This window comes from Lithobates pipiens, unplaced genomic scaffold (assembly GCF_037356315.1).
Source record: "Lithobates pipiens isolate NorthernLeopardFrog02 unplaced genomic scaffold, aLitPip1_a1.2 Scaffold_27, whole genome shotgun sequence".
Lineage (NCBI taxonomy): Eukaryota > Metazoa > Chordata > Amphibia > Anura > Ranidae > Lithobates > Lithobates pipiens.
In genome coordinates, this window is record NW_027507788.1 from 10,371,653 (window position 1) to 10,380,054 (window position 8,402).

Consider the following 8,402-nt stretch of genomic DNA (forward strand, 5'->3'; position numbering starts at 1 on the left):
AGAGCTAACAATCTATTACAGTATAATGTAGGATATGGATGGTAGAAGAGCTAACAATCTACTTTATAATGTAGTATATGGATGGTAGAAAAGCTAGCAATCAATTACAGTATAATGTAGGATATGGATAGTAGAAGAGCTAACAATCTATTACAGTATAAGGTAAGATATGGATGGTAAAAGAGCTAACAATCTATTACTTTATAATCTAGTATATGGATGGTAGAAGAGCTAACAATCTATTACAGTATAAAGTAGGATATGGATGGTAGAAGAGCTAACAATCTATTACAGTATAAGGTGGGATATGGATGGTAGAAGAGCTAACAATCTATTACAGTATAAAGTAGGATATGGATGGTAGAAGAGCTAACAATCTATTACAGTATAAGGTGGGATATGGATGGTAGAAGAGCTAACAATCTATTACAGTATAAGGTGGGATATGGATGGTAGAAGAACTAACAATCTATTAAAGTATAAGGTGGGATATGGATGGTAGAAGAGCTAACAATCTATTACATTATAAGGTAGGATATGGATGGTAGAAGAGCTAACAATCTATTACATTATAAGGTAGGATATGGATGGTAGAAGAGCTAACAATCTATTACAGTATAAGGTGGGATATGGATGGTAGAAGAGCTAACAATCTATTACAGTATAAGGTGGGATATGGATGGTAGAAGAGCTAACAATCTATTACAGTATAAGGTGGGATATGGATGGTAGAAGAACTAACAATCTATTAAAGTATAAGGTAAGATATGGATGGTAGAAGAGCTAACAATCTATTACTTTATAATGTAGTATATAGATGGTAGAAGAGCTAACAATCTATTACAGTATAAGGTGGGATATGAATGGTAGAAGAGCTAACAATCTATTACAGTATAAGGTAAGATATGGATGGTAGAAGAGCTAACAATCTATTACTTTATAATGTAGTATATAGATGGTAGAAGAGCTAACAATCTATTACAGTATAAGGTGGGATATGAATGGTAGAAGAGCTAACAATCTATTACAGTATAAGGTGGGATATGGATGGTAGAAGAGCTAACAATCTATTACATTATAAGGTAGGATATGGATGTTAGAAGAGCTAACAATCTATTACAGTATAAGGTTAGATAGGGATGGTAGAAGGGCTAACAATCTATTACTTTATAATGTAGTATATAGATGGTAGAAGAGCTAGCAATCTATTACATTCTAAGGTAGGATATGGATGTTAGAAGAGCTAACAATCTATTACAGTATAAAGTAGGATATGGATGGTAGAAGAGCTTACAATCTATTACAGCATAAGGGAGGATTTAGAGGATGGAAGAGTGGAAGAGTTTACAATCTAAGAGGGCGTAAACGAGGATAGAGAAGATAGAGGAGTTTACAATCTATTGGGAAATAAGGAAGAGACACAAAATGCAGAAGAGCTAACAATCTATTACAGTATAAAGTAAGATATGGATGGTAGAAGAGCTAACAATCCATTACAGCATAAGGGAGGATTTAGAGGATGGAAGAGTGGAAGAGTTTACAATCTAAGCCCACGTACACACGGTCGGAGATTTTGCCAACCAAATCCGTCGGATTTTGCCCGTCGGATTTACTCCGACGGATTGTGTCCGAAACTGTTGCATACACACGGTCGGGCCAAGTTGGCGAAAAATCCGATCTTTCAGAACGTGATGACATAATTTCCTTACGATGGGACTATGTTCAGGCTAGTAGCCAATAGCTTTGATGTAGGAATTTGATCTGAGCATGCGTGGCACTTGGTCCAATCAAAATTCTCTACACATGATCGGATTAGGTCCGTCCGACCCAGTTGGTCGGGAAATATTTCCAACATGTTGGAAAATTGGGTCGGACGGAGATTCGGATGGAATCAGCCCGATGCATACCACACACAGTCGGATTATCTGACGACACGGTCCGATAGGACACATTCCGACGGATTCTCCGACTGTGTGTACGGGGGCTAAGAGGGCGTAAACGAGGATACAGAAGATAGAGGAGCTTACAATCTATTGGGGAAATAAGGAAGAGACACAAAATGTAGAAGAGCTAACAATCTATTAGAGTCTATTCTATTACCCTGCTCAGGTCCTGTGTGTGATATTGGAATGCAGAGTGAAATGTTAGTAACTTGTTGCTGTGAAACGTAGCTTGCATGCTCAGAAGTATTTTGTGTTGAGCTCTTTGTGTATTTCCTAAAAGAAGATAAGTGAAGACTGTGGCTATGACCGGCACCTAACAATGCTGTAACTGCAGCCCATAGTAATTAGAAGGGGTGGGGGTGGGGGTAGGGGACATTGACTTGTCAATCTGCATGAAACACACCAAAAGAATCTCATATTGTTGACTGAAGACCAGAACAACTCAGAGAGAGCCCACAGAGCTACAGCAAAAGCAGTTCAGTCCAGAGAAGTGGAGAAGACTTTGGCCGAAGGTGGTTGGGACGAAGCGCAGGAGAACAAAGTCTAGGCAAAAGGCAAATCCAAAAGAGAACAAAAAAAACGAAAAAAATGTATTCCATCAGTAAAGTCAAAGTAGAAGCAACCCCACCGCCTTATTCACCCCCAGCGGCCTTTCCCTCACCATATCCTGGTCCTTCAGGAATGGGTGCAGCAGCTCCTCCAATGTACTCTTCAGGTCCTTCTGGCCAACCAAGCTACTATCCAAACCAAGTTCCAGGATACCCTCCCTATCCGGGATTTATCAATCCACCACCAGGCCTTTCATATGGCGCCCCACCTGCACCCCCACCACTGGCAGTGAGTTCATTTGTTGTGACGACTACCAATAACACGGTGGCTTTACCTCAGCGAGTCTACAGGACTTACCTGTCATGGTCCATCATCAATCTGATTTTTTTTTTCCCTATCTTTGGACTTGTGGCTGTGATATACTCCATCAAGGTAAAACTTATAGTGTAAATAAGTGGTCTCCAAACTGTGGCCCTTTGTTTGCTTTTATTCGGCCCTTGGGGCATTATTCCCCTCACTGTTAGCAAACGTTGGGCATAATTCCTGACGCTGGCACTGACAACAGGGCACTAGTCCTCTCACTGTAACCAATGATGTGGCAATATTTCTCTCACTGACACCAATGAAGGGTCGCTATTCCTCCTACTGACATCAATGATGGGGCACTATTCCTCCCACTGACACCAATGATGGGGCACTATTCCCCCTACTGACATCAATGATGGGGCACTATTCCTCCCACTGACACCAATGCTGGGGCACTATTCCCCCTACTGACATCAATGATGGGGCACTATTCCTCCCACTGACACCAATGCTGGGGCACTATTCCCCCCACTGACACCAATGATGGGGCACTATTCCTCATACTGACAACAATGAAGGGGCACTATTCTTCCCACTGACACCAATGATGGGGCACTATTCCTCCCACTGCCACCAATGATGGGGCACTATTCCTCCCACTGACACCAATGATGGGGCACTATTCCTCCTACTGCCACCAATGATGGGGCACTATTCCTCCCACTGACTCCAAAGATGGGGCACTATTCCTCCCACTAACACCAATGATGGGGCACTATTCCTCCTACTGACATCAATGAAGGGGCACTATTCCTTCCACTGACACCAATGATGGGGCACTATTCCTCCCACTGACACCAATGCTGGGGCACTATTCCCCCTACTGACACCAATGACGGGGCACTATTCCTCCCACTGACACCAATCATGGGGCACTATTCCTCCCACTGACACCAATGATGGGGCACTATTCCTCCCACTGACACCAATGATGGGGCACTATTCCTCCCACTGCCACCAATTATGGGGCACTATTCCTCCTACTGACATCAATGAAGGGGCACTATTCCTCCCACTGCCACCAATGATGGGGCACTATTCCCTCCACTAACACCAATAATGGGGCACTGATTGATTAAGATGGCAGCCATTGAAAGGAATGTGTTTCGACTTGTCATGCAACTTTATATGTCTATATATATATGTCTATATATATATATATATATATATATATATATATATATATATATATATATATATATATATATATATATATATATATATATATATATATATATATATATATATATTATATATAATGTTTGGGGGTTCTAAGTAAGTTTCTAGCAAAACATATTCATTTAAACAAAAAGTTCCAGAAAAGGCCCGGTCAGCAAGTGGATAAATAAAAGCTGATCATTTAAAGCACCCCTGTCAGTGCTGAATGGTTTGTCGCATCCCTTTAAACTAATACATCTGGAAGAGAGCTTGTTCTGTTGAAAAACAACAGACTTACTGGCTCGATCACCAGGTGAAAATAAAAGAAAGCCATCGCATTTAAGAACTGTCAGAACGCAATATAATAAATGTTTGCTTTTGGGTTTAATACCGCTTTCATTTTGCCTTTTCGATCGATTCTGTCATGACTAATTTCTGATTGGGACTCTAAAACAAAGGTTAATACTGCAGGAACAGATTCACAGGACTCGATGACTGTGTTTAAAATGTCCGTTCAGTGAAAAAAATTATTATTACATGTTATTTTATATATAGATAAGAGAGGGGTGGTGTGAGATGTCATTAAAAGCTAACAAATAGAAATATGTTATTAAAAGCTAGCGAATAGAACAATTGTAAAAGTAAAACCTTGATGGGGAGGGGGGGAGTAGAGAGCTTCTGGAGGAGATGAGTCTGTGTGTTAGGTGAAGATTACAGAACACGTTTCAAGAGTGAGAACAAAATGGAGTGTCTTGTGTAAATGAACAGTACAGTGTCCGTGTCATGTCCCTCCTTTTGTTTATTTGACACCATTCTTCTCCGTGTTACATTCAGCCGATTGCTGGTAGCTCCTGTTACATCGGCGCAGAGAGAAGATAGATAAATATGAGAAATAGGAACATCACAATATAAGCGCCTAGTTTTTGTTACCATGTTGCTATGCCATATAAAAAGTCACCAAAACCTCCTAAACCCTTAAAGGAGTTCCATCCATCTTTACCAATATCTCTGGCCTTATTCTGCAGTTCTCTTATCTTAGCAAGATGCCCTTTATCTGCTTGCTGCCCGCCCCGTCGTCAAATGATGGCGGGCGGTGTAGCTCTTGTTCTGGGGGGGCGCGCAGTGTGGCGTTCGTGGCCGCACCGTGCTGCTAGGGCGTGGTGCGACACCGATCTGTGTAAAGAGCCACATCAGCAGCTCTTTAACCATGTGATCGGCTGTGTCCAATCACAGCCGGTCACATGTAAACACGGAGATGCCGGTAATCAGCGCTCCTCACCTCACACCGACAGAGTGTGAGGAGAGGAGAGTCGATCAGCGGCATCTCCTCACAGGGGGACATCTAAGGAAGTAATCAGGGCACTGTTTATCATATGTCATATATAAATAAAGTGTAAAAATGGAGTGCCCACCAATGCCAGCATACAGTGCCAACCAATGCCAGTGATCAGAGCCCACACTGCCCACAAGTGCAAAACTCAGTTGCCATTAGCCATCCCAGTCAGTGCTGGCAATTAGTGCCGCCTATCAGTGCTGCCCATCAATGCCCATCACTGCTGTCCACCAATGCCCATCAGTGTTGCCCATCAGTACCACCCATCAATGCCCATCAGTGCCCAGCTGTACTGCCTATCCATGCCCACCAGTGCCGCCTATCAGAGCCCACCACTGCCGAATATCAGTGCCACCTAACAGTGCCCATCAGTACTGCCTATCAGTGTTCATCAGTGCCACATATCAGTGCCACGTATCAGTGCCCATAAGTGCGGCATATTAGTGCCTCCTCATCAGTGCCCATAAATGCCGCCTCATCAGTGCCCATAAGTGCCACCTCATCAATGCCCACCAGTTCAGCCTATCAGTGCCTATCTGTGTCGCCTCACATGCGCAGATTAGTGAAGGTGAAAAATTACTTAGTTACAAAATTTACTGATAGAAAAAAGTACAAAAACTTTTTTTCCCCAGAATTTTTGGTCTTTTTTTTTATTTTTATTTTTTTTAAAATAAAAAACCCAGCAGTGATTAAATACCACCAAAAGAAAGCTCTATTTGTGTGAAGAAAATGATAAAAAAATTTGTTTGGGTGCAGTGTAGCATGAATTGTCGCAATTCAAAGTGCGACAGCGCTGAAAGATGAAAAATGGCCTGGGCAGGAAGGGTGGGGGGGGGGGGGGTTTGCGCCTGGTAGGCAAGTGGTTAATAATGTCCCGATTACCAGAAATGTATATACAACAGTCAGTGTGAAATACCCCACACACCCCACCTTGGGCTGCTGTGAGATCATTTAGCGTTAATCTGCGCTCTAATGCCGCGTACACACCGCCGGACTTTGCAACAGCAAAGAAATGAAAACTCCCCGTTTTTATCTATCCATAGTTGTATCAGATTGTCTGCTGTATTTATCATGTCTATTGTAATATATTCTCTAGGATTGTGTCTTTTCTATGTATAATATAAATTGTTACATTGTAACGTATGTTCACATTTTCTTCCAGGCACAGGACTCTCTGAGAAGGGGAAATTACAATTTAGCCGCTGTGTATTCTGCAAGAGCTTTTAGCTGGAATGTCGCCGCCTGTGTATTTGGAACCTGCGGACATATTGCATGGATAATCTATCTGATATATTCATCCTCATCACCCAATTTACATTGGCTGTCCCTTTAATAAGCATCAACACTTTCAACATCCCATATGTATGCAAATAACTGTAAGCTGGTGGAAAATCCGGAACATCCAGATCACCAAAGTCACCAGTGGCAACAGTTTATTGTGTGAAGCTTCTCAGCTCCTTTAGCAAATCAGCCCCATGATCTTCTATCTATGTGATAATTGTACAACTTACAATAAAGCTGTTGATGATTTGCCGTCTTTTACAGTCCCCTGATGTATGCGAATCTTCTTTTGCTTGCTAAAAAATTGGAATCTTTATCTTAAAATTATCACCTGAATTTCTGCAAACTGCTTGAAGAGAATTGGTGTTTATTGTCACTCCCTGTACCAGAGCACCCCCTACAGTCACACACCAGAGGAGCTTACACTCTAATGTCCCCTCCCCCACAGTCACACACTATTATTATACATTTATATAACATTTATATAGCTCTGACATATACCGCAGTGCTGTACAGACATCACTGAGCCAAATACATCAGTCTCTGCACTAGAGGAGCTTACACTCTAATGTCCCCTCCCCCCCAGTCACATCAGTCTCTGTACAGAGGAGCTTACACTCTAATGTCCCCTCCCCCACAGTCACATCAGTCTCTGTACCAGAAGAGCTTACACTCTAATGTCTTCTGGGGGGGGTGTCTTCTGGGGGGGTGTCTTCTGTCCCCTTCACTCCCACCCAATAATGTCTTCTGTCCCCTTCACTCCCCCCAGTAATGTTCTCTGTCCCCTTCACTCCCCCCCCCCAGTAATGCCCTCTGTCCCCTTCACCCCCCCCCCCCCAGTAATGTCTTCTGTCCCCTTCAATCCCCCCCAGTAATGTCTTCTGTCCCCTTCACTCCCCCCAGTAATGTCTTCTGTCCCCTTCACTCCCCCCCCCCAGTAATGTCTTCTGTCCCCTTCAATCCCCCCCAGTAATGTCTTCTGTCCCCTTCACTCCCCCCAGTAATGTCCTCTGTCCCCTTCACTCCCCCCAGTAATGTCTTCTGTTCCCTTCACCCCCCCCCCAGTAATGTCTTCTGCCCCCTTTACTCCCCCCCCCAGTAATGTCTTTTGTCCCCTTCACTCCCTCCCCCCAGTAATGCCCTCTGTCCCCTTCACCCCCCCCCCCAGTAATGTCTTCTGTCCCCTTCAATCCCCCCCAGTAATGTCTTCTGTCCCCTTCACTCCCCCCAGTAATGTCCTCTGTCCCCTTCACTCCCCCCAGTAATGTCTTCTGTTCCCTTCACCCCCCCCCCCCCAGTAATGTCTTCTGTCCCCTTTACTCCCCCCCAGTAATGTCTTCTGTCCCCTTCACTCCCTCCCCCCAGTAATGTCCTCTGTCCCCTTCACTCCCCCCCAGTAATGTCCTCTGTCCCCTTCATTCCCCCCCCCCCCCCAGTAATGTCCTCTGTGCCCTTAACTCCCCCCCCAGAAATGTCCTCTGCCCCTTTCACACCCCCCCCCCCCCAGTAATTTCCAGTTCCTGGAAGAGTTGGGGCTGGTGAGATCTCAATTGTCCTGTCAGCGAGGTGATGAGCTGCCAGCGGTGTGGTGTTGTTCCTTCGTTGACCATGAGGTGGCAGCGGTGGCTAGAGCTGAGGCTAGGTGGTATCAGTAGTAGTGGAGATGTGTGCGGCAGCGGGGTGAAGGAGGAAGAACTGGGAAGGAGAGTGGAATGGCGTACACCTGTGACATCACACACCAGGCATGCCGATTCTACGAGGTTTGCCATTAC

At 44.1% G+C, this 8,402-nt stretch overlaps 1 long non-coding RNA gene across 1 annotated transcript; it reads left to right on the forward strand.

Moving 5' to 3' along the window:
* Positions 1 to 2,328: 2,328 nt before the first annotated feature.
* On the forward strand, positions 2,329 to 6,896 carry LOC143933078 (uncharacterized). The gene is made up of 2 exons (XR_013262996.1): positions 2,329 to 2,924; positions 6,512 to 6,896. It is a non-coding gene; the product is annotated as an uncharacterized LOC143933078 (long non-coding RNA).
* Positions 6,897 to 8,402: the final 1,506 nt, after the last annotated feature.